Below are 16,323 nucleotides of genomic sequence, written 5' to 3'. Positions count from 1 at the left end.
GCAAAAAAAAAAAAAAAACACAGTATATATAACATTAATGTTCCATCATTCTATTAACCTGTTACTCAGTTTTGTGGGTTTTGTTTGTTTGTTTGTTTTGTATTGCATACCTGTGCTAATTTCTTGTGAGACAAATTTGAAAGGAGTTATGGAATGGAAAGCTGTACTAAAGGGACAAACTAGAGGAAATATAATTTCCCACTGCTTATGAAATGTTCAATTCAGAAATATGACAAGATTGCAGTAAAATCTAGGGAACATAGGTTTCTTGTTAGCTGTTAAAAATCTGTCTAGATTTTGTGTCATAGACAAATTTTCTTTTGTAAACATTCACAGACTTGTTAGTGTTGTACACCTGGCCTTGTTATATGATGATTAACTAAATTTTTGGTTAATTTCAACAACTGGTGAGCCAGATCCACACCTTCTCCAATTGCCAGCCTTTTATTTTCAATGGAATTTTTCACCTAGGTAAAATAAATGGATTTTTTATGATCTGATTGCTACGTTTTGATGGATAATGTGGCTGAGAACAAACCTTGTTCCATACCAATATTCTATTAAAAAATGTTGGATGCTTACAAAGCATGACCATGAGGAAATGTTAATCATTTTAGATCTTGTATTGAGAATTTAGATTTTAAATACTGTGAATTAGAGTGTCAAGGCCACACATTCGATCTGATGCATAGCAGAAGTAGTGAATAATTGTCCTTTAAGTGAACTCATTTACATAACTTAAGATAGTATCAAAAGCAAAATTCTACACTTTGAATGCATGGCATTCAATATTCATAGAATCATAGAATGACTGTATTTGTCAGGCCTTTATGTTACGTGACATTCACAATGATTAGGCTAGAACAGGTTAAGCAAAAGCTACTTGGCCACTAGACCAACAACTGCTGTAAACAAGCTAACAACAGCTCAGGCCAAGGAAAGGTCAGATAACTTAGTACGCTGCCAGGTCATTGTGAAGCCCTTCTTCTTCTACTAATAACAGCAAAAATCATAGCTACAAGGCTATGTAGTTATACTTGGGCCTAATGCCAGAGTAAGCTGTCTAACATTGAAGTTTTTTAGTGCAGAGTGGGGCGATACTTTAAACTGGATTTCCAGATCTGTCTCACAGTACCCAACATTACAGTGCAGTTCTCTAGGATAAAAAAAAGGTAACTGTATATGTCAAGTTTAGGAAGTTATAAAAGATTTCTTAGTGAAGAAAGTATTTTCTGATGATGATGGTTAGGCATCCCAGCTTCCTGACTGAAGTAAGAGGTAAACATTTGGAATTTTGAAAAACTAATGAGTACTACCTAATTAAAACAAGTGTTTGAATAATACTACTAATAATAAATAAAAAGCCATACATATAGCAGAAGACATGGCAAATTTTCATAAGATCCTATCTGTATAGTATAAGGGTTTATAAGATTGTCATGATGCAGCAAATAAAAGTTAAAATTCTAACATTTCTTAAGTAGTAAATTTCAAAACAGCTAAATCAATCGTATCATTTAGAAACACTAATTTGAGTAGCATGTCACCAATCCAGATACAGCATGTCACCAATCCAGCTATTTCAATCATAGCTAAGCAGGTAACAACATAAATGCCATCTCCTGAGAGCATGTCATTTCTCATTCAATTCTTTGAATGTTTTTCTGTGCCGATAGATGACATTAAGATTAATAGAAACACTCTGACTACAATAGTAGTCTTTCTCTAACATACGCAATGCTATGGAATCTAAAAAAAAAAAAAAAAAAGAAAAAAAAAACTCAAGGAAAATAAATTCTCCCAAGGAAAAAAAAAAGATTTTGAAGAGTAATATGAACTTTAAAAGTTTATTTTTTACAGTAGAATGATTTATTCTATTAAATCACTTTAAGAAGTTTAGAATGGTTTGTTCAAAACACTTAGTTGTCAGAGTACCTATATGAGGTAAGTAATATCCTTTTTTTCCAGATCAGCAAACAGAAGCGTAGAACTTCAACAACTAGATTTGTGTATCCCAGTAGTGAAGAAGACTGTGTCCCTCCCCACTATTTTGATTGTTGTTATTTAATTTGCATTTTAACTCTTTCAAGTTGTCCTTTTTTGAATTGCATTGATGCATGAATAAGCAGTCATGGTATATAGGATATATGATTTATATACATATATATGTACACACACACATGTATAAAAATCATATATATTTGATCTATAAGCTGATAAAGTGAGAAAGTAAACTATCTAAAATATTTATGCCCAGTACTATTGCTAAAAGACAAATTCTTCTTAATCTCCAACATCAGCTCTTTCCTTAGGGCTTCCAGTATCTCTTCAGCTTTGCTTTGTGTCATTTTAACAATGCTGTTACAGTCAAAGCAGTGCAAACCTTCTAAAATCAACATAGTAACCTGTGAAGTAGGAGGGAAATTATATTAATAAAGGTCATCATTCTACATACAGATACAAGCATAGAGCTAGGTGACTGAAATGAATATTTACCGTAGTTTTATTTTAATCCTCTGGGAGTTCATTAACATCCCTCTCAAATGTTAGTGTTAAAATCCTGCCTATGACAGAGCAAACAAGAGAGAGAACAAAAAAGATTTAATAGAAGATATTTTCTGGGGTTGTGCAAATGCAGCTGAGGCAGTACTATGTTCTGGGTTTCCCATGTTTTCTTGCATTAGAAGAAAGAAGAAGAAAAGAATATGGATTTCCCTCTTCAAAAAACACTTCTTATGAGGGTGAATGTATCACCTAGACAGGGGATAATGAATGCAATTCACTAATATTGTACAGTCTCCTCATCACAGATTATAGTGAGCAGGAAGGAAGAACACTGTTGTGGAGCTGTTTCAGAAATGGATTACACAAACTGCATCCTTTTGCTTATCTGTAAATCTCATTTCAGTAAGACAGTTAATACAGATGTTGTGGCTAATAAAGAAAATGGTGGCAAACAATTACAGTCTTAAATTGTCCCTGAGTTAGGTGGTCATCCTTACCTAAATTTTTTTCTGTAAATGATCAAGAATGGTGGCTACTATATATGTCCTGAATGATAGAAAAATCTATAAATAATGCTTTTTAAACTAAAAAAATATTGTTTTCACTCATCACTCCTGAATCACTCTCCAAGAATTTTGTTTTTGAAGCTGAATTTCCTATCACTGAATTGTTTTTCGTATATATTGCTCATGTAAATATGCACATTTTATTTGCATTCAGAGGAAAGACTTAAGATAGAACATGTCTTTATGTACTAACTGACTAAAACTGAAATCTGATTCTCTCTAGACTGTAATATGAATCCAACTAAATGCTATGTCCTGGACATCCTAGGTTAGCTTTCCGTTTCTGTCTGTGTGCATGTCTGCAACACTGGTCTGCAAATGTTAATACTGGGGAACTGTGTCAGTATGTGCTTATCTAAACTAAGAGAACTCATGAAAAGTTTGTCTTGATGGTGAATTAATACTTGGGTTTTATATATATAAATATATATATAATCAAATATAGAGCTTCCATAACATTATTGGGACTGTTTTGAAAACTATAATATATGCATTGCTGCAGAGTAAAAGAAAATTCTGTGTTACAGATGGTCACTAAATTGACAATATATTTACTGAAGCATAAATTTCCAACCCACTGAAACTCTACTTTCCATGTGCTCAAGAGACTTCTGGAATAAAACAAAGCGACAATATGCATGGGTATGCAGGCAAACATATGATGCATACAGCATATGTTATATCTTAGCTTCACGTTCAGCTGAAGTGAATTGATAGAAAAAAATAATGCTCATAGCAAAAGATCTTTTTGGTACAATAAAACCCAATTTAAGAAGGCTGAAAGATGTAGCTATTCAGATCTTTATTTTATGTGAGTCATACTGTGCTGCTAGTCACACGCATGCAGAAGGTTTCTATAGCTTTCATACAGTTACCTGTGACAACAGTCAATACTAAGATCAGCACCTTTCTTCCTGACCATAACCACTACCATTCTGTTCTAAATAATGACACTCTAGGCTTCTGATATGTTTCTTTAAACTATGCAAGTTTGTACTTGCTCTCAAAACATAAATTCATATTTACACAGTGCATATGGAACTTACAGATATGCAATGGACTATAAATGAAAACATATGGTTCCTAAAGCCAGTGCAGATAAGTAATGTCAAAATAGCATGCAAGTCCATTCACATAATCAACACACAAAACTAGGACAAGGGAAACTGTCACATATCCCACATCCGCTGTCACATATCTATATACACACATACACACACCAACTGTGCTACTTTAATATTAATGTGAACAAGTGTTTCCAAGTTCTACACATAGATATTGTTTCTCCTCATTCCTCTGGAACATGGTTTAGAAATTTGGACTCCGCTGAAAATTGGGTGCTTAACCATTTGTTTATAATTGTCTTGCTTTTTAATAGATGTTGGTGGGTTATTTTTCCAGTGGTTATTTTCTCATGTACATTCTTTGGTGTCAAGGCTGAAGTGTAAGGATAGAAAGGGAACAAATGTGCCTGAATACACCTGCCTAATGCCCTTTACCTCCTGCTCCAAAAGGGCAGGGGTTTCTTTTATGTCCCGTTTTATATCTGTCAGACTTGTTCCTGTGACTGAGATGCCACAGGTTGTCTCATACAGCACTGGATGCTTACATTTATGGACTGGTATTGCTTATACAGTAGCAGATGGACTTACTGATTCCTAACTTTCATTTGTCTTATGAATTGCTGCAGCTATTGTTACCCTCACCCCCAAATGCACACCTCCAAACTTCTACTTGTGGCCCCCTGAAGATCAAGGCAGGAAGAGTCAGAAACAAAGAGAATACAGGGAAACTGGGGAAAAACTGCCCAGTACAGTGTCTTATTATAAAATGTAATGCTTTAACATGACAAACTATATCAAAGATATATATATATATATTTTTCTACAGCATTACTTTTTCCTTCCTCTGGAATGGAGGAGAATCTTCAAATCTGAGTAAATCTCTCTCTTGTCTCAAAATTATTTAGGCCATAATCACTGAAAAATTTCAACTGCAAGCTACTTCTTGGTTTAGAGACAGAGCTTTATAAGAAAATGAGACATTCTTCTCTTTCTCTGGAAGGTCAAGAGTAACAGCTCTCACCCAAGATGTGAGAGACCTAAGTTCAGTTCTCAGGAGACTAAGGTCACTGCCTGTCAAAATCCTTTGCCCAAATCACCACTACGAACCAGGAACAGAGTGGATTTTTAATGTATATAATAAACTACCCACTTGAAGAAGCTGTGAGTAATTTGGATTAGATTTTTCTGAATTTTTGTAGATGGAGCCAGCAAATTTGTGTATTCATATAATCTCCAAGCCAAGGAGGGAATAAGTCACTAACTTTGTGGGTGGAACACTCATCTAGGAAAATGGGACATTGAGCTATCAGTCTCTTTTCCAAGCCTCAAAGATATATGCAGGTTGGAATAGCTCTGTATCAGCAAATTAGAAAAGAATGCCTCAATAGTCCATGTAGGGCATTTTTTTTCAGAAATAATAAAAGTAAGCTCAGATCTGTGCAGGCAGAAGTCTGAACAGAGGCTAAGTATCCTACTGTCTCGGAAACAGCTTTAAGGAGTAACCTTTTGGAAAGAAAGGAAATGCTATCAATGCCAGTTTAATGAATCTAGTTCTTTGTTTTCTTTTCTTACAGGTGCTCAAAAGGCATTTTTCATGCCGGCTCAGGTGGAAAGTTTGAGTTGACTTAGTTTCTTTTCATTAAAAATCCTTATTAGATGAGATTTTTTTTTTTCATTATATGCTTCCATCCAAATATTTTTTTGCCCCTCTGATTGGTTTGGCTGCACAATTGTAGTTTCAAATAGGTTTAGCTTTTGAAAAGAATGATCTCAAGTTGACCTTTTTTATGGACACTAAGTTAATATTTAAAATTCAGATGAATATTGTCATGCTTAATAAAGAACCCGTGTTCTTTGTGTCTAGTTTTAATTTAACTTAGTTTTGATTTTTGTTTTTAATGGGAAGGTAAAGGAAAGATGAAGACTGTGTTTCTTTTACTCAGCAATTGTGTCACGGTGAAACTCAGCTGAACTGTGTATGACCTGTCTCATGTAGAATGGTCTCATGACCATTTGGACAAAAGAAAAACAAAACAATTAGGGGAAAGAAAGTATTTTCTAACACTCTAATGTCTGCTTTTACAGTTATGGTACAACTGATATAATGAAAAATTGGCAATAACAAGATACACCTTGTGTTGGAATAAACATGGTATAACTTTAATACTTCATAGTCAAGGAAAAGATAAGCATTCGGTCTCTCTGGAATTGCCACATTTTTGGATCATCTGGTAGAAAGTGCTATAGGAGAAGCACAGCTGGGTCTTTTTCTCTCAGGAGAATCAAATGCAATACCCTGGTGTCAGACTCAGCTGGCTGAAAACAACGCATGGCCAGAGTTGTCTCTCAGTTGCCTGCAATGTTTTTTTTTATCTATCTTGCACTAACTGGAATGAGTTTAGCATTTCAGATTAATTATTAAGTATCTTAATAGTATTCAAAACATATGTCAGTCACAGTACTAAGTGTAACACTTAGTAAAGAGCAGTTTCTTTGAGAAAAACTTGTTATAGGTAAAAATACATACTTGGATGACTGTAAAACAGTAGTGCAGATTCTTCTGAAATTTCTATGCTCAGAGCACATGCTGTCTACTAAATTTCAGCATCAGAGAAAAAAAAGAAAAATACTAGAAGCTGTAATGTGGCTGATTGCAAGCTATAGGATTCTTTCACAAATCAATTTTGTTACATTACAAATTAGTAAACTATTTATCAGCACACTGTGCAACATAACCTATTGCTTTTTTAAGGGCAAAAGCAATTCAGTTGCATCACGATGGTAGACAAGAAAACTGTGATATTCTACATAGTAATATATTAATTCTGCATGTTAAATGAATATAGATTCCTTTAAAGGACTGAAATCCCCACCTGTGCTTCCCTTTATCATGTAATACATGATACTGTAAAAGAGATCCCAAAATGCATAACTGAAAACACATGAATTCAGAGATAGAAAGGAGTAAAGAAAACAACTGCCTTTGTAAGCAGTATTTTTGGTCTTAAAATAACTATCCCCATGGATTCTAATGATTATTTTCTGCCATTAGTTTCCTATATGAGCTTCAGTCTTCGATTTTTGGCTGCAAAGCTTTAGCACTCATCTACCGATGAGAGATGGGAGCTCTTTCTCCTATTGATAACTGTAACAGCCATAGAGGAAAGGAACTAATAGTCTGGCTTTTTCAAACAAACGGATTATTCCTTTGCATCTTATTCCAAAATACTCCAAGAGTTCTGAAGAATTTGGTTGTGTGAAATTATATTTGTAGAGATTCAAAATGTATAAAACTATGTTTATTTTACTTAATATTCATCTAAACCCAAACACTTCTAGAACTGTCATGAAATATGCAATGGTAACCATAAAAGTCTATTGCTTATTCATGCATTAAACATTGAACTAACCAACTCTATCTTAGTTAGAGAATATGTGCAAAAATACCTCTTTTGATGGTTGGCCATGGTCAACATTTAGATGCGTTCTTTCCCGAGGTACCAATTAGTATCAGTTGATAGGTACATCTCAGGACAGGGCATGGCGATACTGAAATAAGTGCTTTGTTTAGTATTTTTGCCATTTATTGACATTTTTTGTTATCTCCACCAAAAAAAAATCAGTCTTTTGGTTTTGTGTAGAAACTATATAAATCATTTTTCATTTTTAATTAAATTCTTCTATTGTTTGTCTCAGTAAAGCCATTCCTTTATTTATTTATTTATTTATTTATTTTATAGGAAGGTTTGAAGTTTACCTTCTTTTCATTTATTTACCCCAGTCACATGATGATGTTGTGAAGAATTTTACCTTGTAGACCACTTCTTTGGTATTATCTAACAATGCAGAAATTATAACACACTCTCTCATTTAATGTAACTGGTATTTTATATTATGGAAGCAAGAATACTTTAAATCAAACTCATAGAATCAGAGAACAACTTTGGTTGGAATGGACCTTAAAGATCTTCTTGTTCCAACCCCTCTGTCATGGGCAGCGATGCCACCCACTAAATCAGGTTGCCCAGGGCCTTGTCCAACCTGATGTATTTTCTCATGAAAAATACATCAGGCATGAACTAGTTTTTTCAAACACACACGGGGCCTTTAAGAAAATATATAAAATATCTTTGTCCTACACTAAACTCTCTCAGTTTAATATGCTTATTCCTCTGAGAACTCCAGTTTTATGGAACATATCTAGATTTATCCTTTTATTGAAATGGAATAATAGTGAGGGATACCTAGGAATATATACTTCTCACTGCAGTAATATCAGCTACAATATATAGGAATACCCTTCAATATTTTATACATTAACAAATAAAAGCTTATTGGTAAGAATATATGGTTAAACATTCTGACATTCACTATGGAAATATTTGTGTAGTGTATTCATTCCCAGAGAATATTATTACCTCTTTTAAAATAGACCATGGGTGATTCAGCTGTGATTACTACTTTAGATTAGTTTCAGGATTACTGTATCAGTTTGTATGACATTTTATTTCATGATGGTGCAACTGTATTAAATCTTCAGACTTCCTCTTTCTCCCGAGTTCCTTCCCTTTCAAATCTTTTTTGTAATATTAATACAATATTAATAACTGGGAACCCGGAGAGGTCCCAGTTGACTGGAAGCTGGCAAATGTTGTACAAATTTTCAAGAAGGGCAAGAAAGAAGACCCTGGCAACTGCAGGCCTGTCAGTCTCACATCAGTGCCTGGTAAAATTGATACGGGGCCTGGAGCATCCCCCCTTGTGAGGATAGGCTGAGAGACCTGAGTCTGTTCAGCCTTGAGAAAAGAAGACTGAGAGAGGATCTTAAAAATGTCTATAAATACCTTAAATGTGGGAGACAAAGGGATTTGGCCAACCTCTTTTCAGTGGTTTGTGGGGACAGGACAAGGGGCAATTACCACCAAATGGATCCCAGGAAGTTCCGCAAGTTCTCATAAAGAATGAGATTAACAAGCTTTTAAATGATCAGGAGACAATCAAAGGATGGAATATGAGTCTTATTGTATTTGTGGCCTTGGCACAGAAGACATAAAGTGTGGAGTGAGTTATTGTTTTCAGAGACATGATGACCTTTTTATTTTATCTTGTATTGTGATGTTAATGCTGAGCTCCTGTGATTATTTTTCCTGTTCTAGTTGAGTATAATTGAAATCTTCATGTTTTTAAGGCTGACCTGCAAAATGAGAAGTTTTTTCTGCTTTGAAATATTCCTTATGATGAAGTGATTTCTTTATACTTGTTTTCTATTTTTTAAGGAAAAGGAAAGGAAAGGAAAGGAAAGAAACAATACTAAAATTTTGCTTGAAATTTTATGGATATTTGTTTTTCCATATTTTATCTTTGGTTGCTTATAAACCTTTGTGAATTTGGCTCTGTTTTCTAAACTGTACATTCACATTAGAGCCCTGAGGTTATGTGTACTACTGTAAATTCTGGTTCTGCAAAGTCATCTGTGCTAAGTTTTTCCTCATTTTACAGATCTCTGTTATGAAACCTGGTAACATCCATGTTGCTACAAATGAGTTAAACCGAGATAACATAATGATAATTAATGTTCTATGTGACATTGTCTAGATATAGAATGCCTCAATGCTTTAAGGTTGGTGGTGGTTGTTGTTGTTTGTTTGTTTGTTTGAATAGCCGAATCCTAGATTTCACTGAATGTCACCAAAAAACCATTATTCCTTCTACTGGAGGAATTAAACACATGCATTGCATATTTTTACAGATTGCGCATAGTGTTTGCTGTTTCCTCTGAGTTTATTTTATGTTTCTTACATATTTTTATCCTATTTTTCTGGCTTCTGATTTTGTCTTGTGTCTTTGCAATAATGTAATTGAAATTTCAAATATTTCATTTTCCTTAAAAATTACAATGGTAAGTTATTGCTCTGTTTCCCAAGGTTGGGTTATCAATTTTTAGATAAATATCTGAAAAGCAAACGATTGTCAGTATTTCTAGACTACATTTGGAAATTCCTTCTTACAGTGGGGCGGCAAAGCAGATACAGATTCATTAACTGGTCAAACCCCCCAACATTATAATTTCTCAAACGATCTCGCTTCTGATGTGAACTTTAACCATTACTACTCACTGATTTTCTGGCTTACTGGACATTTTAAGTTGCTTTCTAAGAAGCTTTGATTTCCTTTTTTTTTTTTTTTTTAATTGTAAAATTGACCAAGTATTACAAAAATAACAAGGATAAAATCTATATAAAAGTTTATCATACAGTACATTTAAATGCAAATGCAAAGAGTTCTTTGGGCTTTCTGTTTTTCTAATAAGTAGGCTTTATGTAACCATTGCATTAATAAAACTGACTCTTTGTAATGGAGAGAAACTGTTTTTCAGATTTTATATGACATATAACTCAAGAAATGAAATACTGTACTTCTGTTTTTTAACAAGACTGTGGATACACCAATAATAACTAGAAGCCGTCATTAGTCTGTCTCTTGCCACACTCTGTTTTTGGCAATAGTTATGGAACAGCACAGAATATGGTGACATAACCTTGAAAAGCCTTTGGATACAGTATTTCTTATTTTTAAGTATGAAATTACTTTCAATAAAACACATTTAAAACTAACTAAGCTATATCTTCAAAAGTGATTTAGAGTCTACGTGACTTTTGCCATTAATTTTTCATGAGACAGACTAAGTGGATAAATTATTTTGAGTTTGGGATTTAGTCTTCTAGGTAACTTGTTACTTAGTCAAACTTTTAATTAACTCAACTGTTCTCTTTATAATTTATATTGAGCAATTTCCTGCAGCAGTATTTTGCAGGTGAAAATCCATGGACTACTGATTTACTGAATACGAAATAAAATATAAAAAGAATGAGTTGTAAAAAGGCTGTCATTTGTTTCTTTTTAATTTCACTTGAGGGTGCTCTTATTTTTGTTCTGTGGGTTTCCAATTTTTCTTAAAAGATTTATTTTATGAGCCAATGGCATATACAACATCACTCTTTAAAACTGTAAAATTATTTTACAGAATTGTAGGATAATTTACATGGAACACAAAACTACTCAAGGATAATCTTTAGGTTTTTATTAAAATGGCAAACTGATTTTATTATCATCATTTATATATATATATTTTAGATCAGGGAGAAATTCCTGAAAGTAGGGAAGTTGGACAAATCTTGTAAATTCCTCTAAAAAAACTTTCGTTCTTTAAAAGTTAGTTGTATATACAACTTTCAGACATTGTGTATTGAGTTTGTACAGGACAAATTGGATTGGAAATATTTTAGAAAAGGTCTTAAGAGTAGAGGAAAGTTATATTTCAGAGAGATTCAGAACACCAGTCTAGTCTTAACAATGGTAGAAGGCTGTAAACATGTCAGTGAGAGCCTTATTTGTCCTGAGTCCTGTAACGTGTGCACTGATTCTTCCGAACCTGCTGAATGGTGTTGGGTATTTTCTTGCATAACGTTAGTAAGGTAGAAAGAAATATTGCCAGTCCTCCCACCTACTTCACAGGAACTCATAAGTACTAAATATCCCTCTGATCCACAGGTAAGTGAGGAATGTTCTAGTCCCTGTGTGATATTGAAAATAAAGATAATTTTGATTCTACAGGGTATATTATCTTAACTAAAATACAAATACACCAAATGTTCAGAACACAGATAATTAAATGGGCAGCTATTTTACAACATGGTCAATTCATCCCAATTGATATTTTCCAAATGGTTCAGTTCTTAAACTCTGTAAGACTGAATTTTGCAAAACACAATTTTTTATGTGTATGTGTATTGATGTAATGGATTATTTGCAGAAGTAGAAAGTATTCCCATGCTCAGAGGGCTGTAAAAGTATCTCTTCATTTGATAACCTGTATTTTTCCCTGTTTTGTTTTATCCTAAAATCACGTTTCTAAGAGATTACATTGCATTTCTAATATAGATTACATTTCCAATAGGCATTGAAAAACTTCTCTTAAATGGCTGCTGTCACATATGAATTTTGTCAGTCTTGTGACAGTCCCAAGAGAAAGGAACATAAGCGGCCACCAATAGGAAAGGTTCTACCATGTTGTTAGAAATTTTATATCCAACTTGTTTCATAGAGCTTCTGAGTGATATTCAAAGTGGCTAGCATTATATCATTCCAGTTATAGAAAGAAACTGATTGGTTAATGCCTTTTTTTGCAACATAATCCTTGTATTGCTAATGTAAGCTTTACTCAGTTTCTCAATAAAAAAATACATCTATTGTAGATTAATTCTTTTTTTAGAGATCTGTAATTTCTTATATAGTTCCCTACTAGAAATAAATTGTTTAGACTGTCTCCATTTTTTATCACTTCGTAAATATCAGATTTATAAAATGTATACAGAGGTTCATACATCAATGTGACAGATTTAATGTGGTGTTATTTTATAATTCTTGGATACGTCTGTTTGTTGTGGTTTTTTGTTTGTTTTTCTGTACTTAAAAATTCTCTGTAATGTAATCATTCTGGTTTTCCCTTTTATCCTTTCATCTTTAGGTATCACTTATTTCTTGAATGCAATAATTTAATATATGCATTGTTTTCCATGCTACTTGTCTTAATCAAATTTAGCATTGAATCACAGTATAATTTGGGCAGGAAGGGATCTCAGGTGGTCTCTAGTCAAGGAGGCCTACCTCCTGCTCACAGCAGCATCAGCTATGAGATCAAGCCCACGTTGCTTAGGGCTTTACTGAGCCACATTCTGAAAACCCGTTAAGAAGGGAACTGCATTGCAACCTAATCCAATGCCTGGCTGTCCTCATGGTGAATCATTTTTCCCTTCTGTCAGGTCAGGAGCACTCTTGTTTCACTGCTTCAGAGCTTGAACTGCAAGTACTCTGCAAGCGTCAATAACTCATTGTCTATTACTTGCTGATAACACATAGAAAATAACTATATATTTGCATTTCATCTGATATCACATATTCAGTTCTGTAACTGAATCTGAGTACCTGGCTTGTGCAGTGGTCTTGTCACTTCAAAAAAATGTGTTTAATCACACATTCAGATGTATGTTTGGAATCAGTACATACTAAGTGTGTGCTGCATGATACCAAACAACAAGATCTTTTCTTTCTTGTGGAAATTGTCACTTTAATAATAGTGGAATTTGATTTAATTCCATTAACTTTCTAATTGCAAAGCTGCCTCAAGACTTAAAGAAAGGTATTAGTTGAAACAAATTTAGACGTACTACTAAAATTCAGAGTTGGCAAATCAGTCAAATGGTACAGCAAGAAGAATCCTTGAATTGAACTGCATCAATTAAAAGACTCGATGTTATATTCTTAGTTTCTAATATTAAACAACAATGCAAATGGAGTAGACTTCTATTTGAAAATTATTCTCCATTTTTTATTTTTCTACAAACTGTAGTAAAAATAGTTGTAACATCAAATATATTTCCCTTATTTTTCTCTTGGTATGTTTATTATTGTAATGTCTGATCATTCATACATTTACAGGAAATATATAACTTTCATAGAAGGCTGGAGCTTCAAATCTGGAGTGGAATTTGAAAGCAAATAAATATAATGAATATAAAAATAACTGTTTTGGTTTTGCTTTTTTTTTTCTACATGTATCTTTGTCTATTATATTCCTTATATATAATTTGCAGTTAATTTACTGATAATTGTATGGATATTTTTTTATAGCAATACAAAACGTAAGTCCATTGTGTAACATAAATCCACTGCAAATGGCTGGTGCAACGTGAAGCTAGTGGATTCAAATTAATAACTGAACTAGCCAGAAAAAAAAAAGACGAATACAATGGGAAGAAGAAATGTTAGTGAGCAATGCCATAAAACTCTCATTTGTATTTTTGTAGTGAAAAAGATGTGGAAGAATGAGCACGAATCTTAAGATGTTAACATTTATGCTTGATTCTCTTTGAAGAATTTGTTCTTTCTTTGTAAATTCTCCAGTTGTCTCCTTATTTGTTCAGAATTAAGAAGTTTCAGATAGCACGAAGGTAATTTTTTTCATTGTTGTTTGAAGCAAGCACATTATTACTATGTTTTTATATGCAAACAGAAAATCCAACATTTTCCTAGGCACTGGATATCTTTCTTAATTTCAACATGTAATCTGAAATACAAGTGCCTTAAGAAATACATATTTAAATATAAAATACCCTGAGATGTCGTAATGCTGCTCCTTCATACCTTTTTATTTCATGCCACGCTCAAGTTACTGAATTAACAAGTGGCAAGTGTAAGCATGGTACAGAGTTAAATAGGCTTGGATCTAGAAGGTGAAGAAAGAGAAATTAATTTCTAAAGTCAAGACTAATTTGCAAGGCCATTATCCTTTTTGTCATGGCATTTTGAAGATCATTTCGTTCCCAAACCACCCACTGTTTTGAGCAACAAAGTGTTAGTCCTATTTTAAAAAGGGGTTATTTGTAAGATTTTCCTTTTTTGGTTGGGGGGCAGATTATTTTTGAGAACTATCTAAATATAGCCATTCTAAATGCCTGGGATTCGTTAAGTTTTAGACTTAAAAAATATTTTTTAATATTTCAGTTTAAATGCCAGTAGACGAAGAATTATTTTTGGTATAAACTATTTGTAGGGTGGTCAGCTGGACTGAAAACTCATCGAAAAAGCTGATGTCATTGCCATCAGTGTCATGTAGAAAACATCATGCTTTTTTTATGCAGCAGCAGATGTATTTTCTTTTTTCCTTTGTTGTCCATCTCTGTCCTCCAATAATTATGATTACTAAGGCAGAAAGTGTGTTTTCCCTTTTGTATTCTGGTCTTTCAAATTGGTCTTACCTTGGGAAAAATTTTCTGCTCTTTAGTTTTTGTCTAACCTACTGTGCTATCAAAATACCACAGAATAAAGTGCAGTTGGAGGTCAAGAAAATAAAACATATCCACCTACATGGCAGTTGTTTCTCATGAATACTTATGTCCTATTTACATATGTTTTCCTGTCAACATTGCACATCTAATGCAGCTTGTTTCAAGGGCTGAAATTCTATTCTCAATCCCATATCAAATTTTCAGCAGTTTTAACTGCTGGACCTTTCATTAATAGCACAATTTCACATAAATCAGTAAAAGAGCTACAGCACGATTAAATTTCTTTTATGATTTTATTTCCATTCTATAATTCTGGAAATTAAGTAATAATACAATGAGTAATTAAGTGTCTGAATTAAAAGGTGAACCTCATACTGTGTCACAAGTATTTTGAGGTTTGGGCTCTGTACATCATTTGAGAGAGAAAAGTAATTTATTAGCAGTCTTTTCTTTCCCATGCTAGGCTTCAAAAATCAAATACCAACCTAAGAAATGGATAACTTCATAGCACACTTCTAAAACCATAACTAACACTTTCAATTGTATCTGAAATTACTTCAGTAATAAGTGTAATCACACCTCATTCAATTCCATAGGCATTTTGTACATGTTGGGGCCTCTAGAAAAGCATTAGTGTCAGGTAAAGGGAAATGAGTGCCATAAATCACTCTTATAATTGTGATATTTCATAGAGATATAATATAATAACTGTATAAATATAGGACAAAAAAATAAAAAAAAAAGAAAATGCATCTTCAGTATAAGAATCTTGAGGGTACCATTGGCCAAAAAGCTTCTTAAAAATGCTATATCCTGTGGACTGCTGCACTGCATTCATCTTCCTTTACAGTATTATAGTTTGGGGGTGTTGAAACTTGACATGTTCCCCTTTTCCAAGTACCTGAATGTTAATTTATTGCAGGAAAGAAAATAGCTGGAAGGAGAATATCAACGTAATGTTTTTCCAGTTCCTGGTTTGTTGGTTTGGCTTTCACAGTTTGTTGTTGTGAGGGCCTTAGTGTTAGATGCCACATGTAGATGATATAAACCTTTACTATATTTTTTTTTCAAGGGTAAATTTCTTCAGTCTCACATGGGAGAGCTGTGTGGGTAAATCCCATGAATAACAATGGAATGATGAAATCTTTTTCAATGAAAAAAATTGTCAGAAATGTCCATTAACTGTGTAATTAAAAGAGACATGGCAGAATTTTATGTATTTTACTAATCAAGTGGGATCTTTATTACATTGAAATTCTGTCCTCATATATACCTATGTTTACTACCACTATCAGATTGAGATAAGAATGTATAAGAGGTTGTATTTTGTACATTTGTAAT

The 16,323-nt window shown here is 33.3% G+C and overlaps 1 long non-coding RNA gene across 5 annotated transcripts in view; it reads right to left on the bottom strand.

Annotated features, from left to right (window-relative positions):
• LOC106037448 (uncharacterized) overlaps nucleotides 1–16,323 on the bottom strand; it is a 64,515-nt gene that overhangs the window by 20,293 nt on the left and 27,899 nt on the right. The window contains exons 6-7 of one of the 5 annotated variants that reach the window (XR_001208036.3): nucleotides 2,497–2,564; nucleotides 2,267–2,405 (exon numbers count right to left, since the gene is read on the bottom strand). The exons of 1 other annotated variant lie outside the window; for it this stretch is intronic. This is a non-coding gene — a long non-coding RNA (uncharacterized lncRNA). Of the gene's footprint in view, nucleotides 1–2,266; nucleotides 2,406–2,496; nucleotides 2,565–7,582; nucleotides 7,685–8,750; nucleotides 9,330–16,323 lie in introns of those variants that run through there. 3 more of the 5 variants (XR_007168517.2, XR_001208037.3, XR_001208039.3) reach the window with 3 other exon arrangements.

The sequence above is a fragment of the Anser cygnoides genome, chromosome 13 (genome assembly GCF_040182565.1).
Source record: "Anser cygnoides isolate HZ-2024a breed goose chromosome 13, Taihu_goose_T2T_genome, whole genome shotgun sequence".
Taxonomy (NCBI): domain Eukaryota; kingdom Metazoa; phylum Chordata; class Aves; order Anseriformes; family Anatidae; genus Anser; species Anser cygnoides.
Note: the sequence above shows the minus strand (reverse complement) of the source record. Positions and strands in the feature narration are given on the sequence as shown.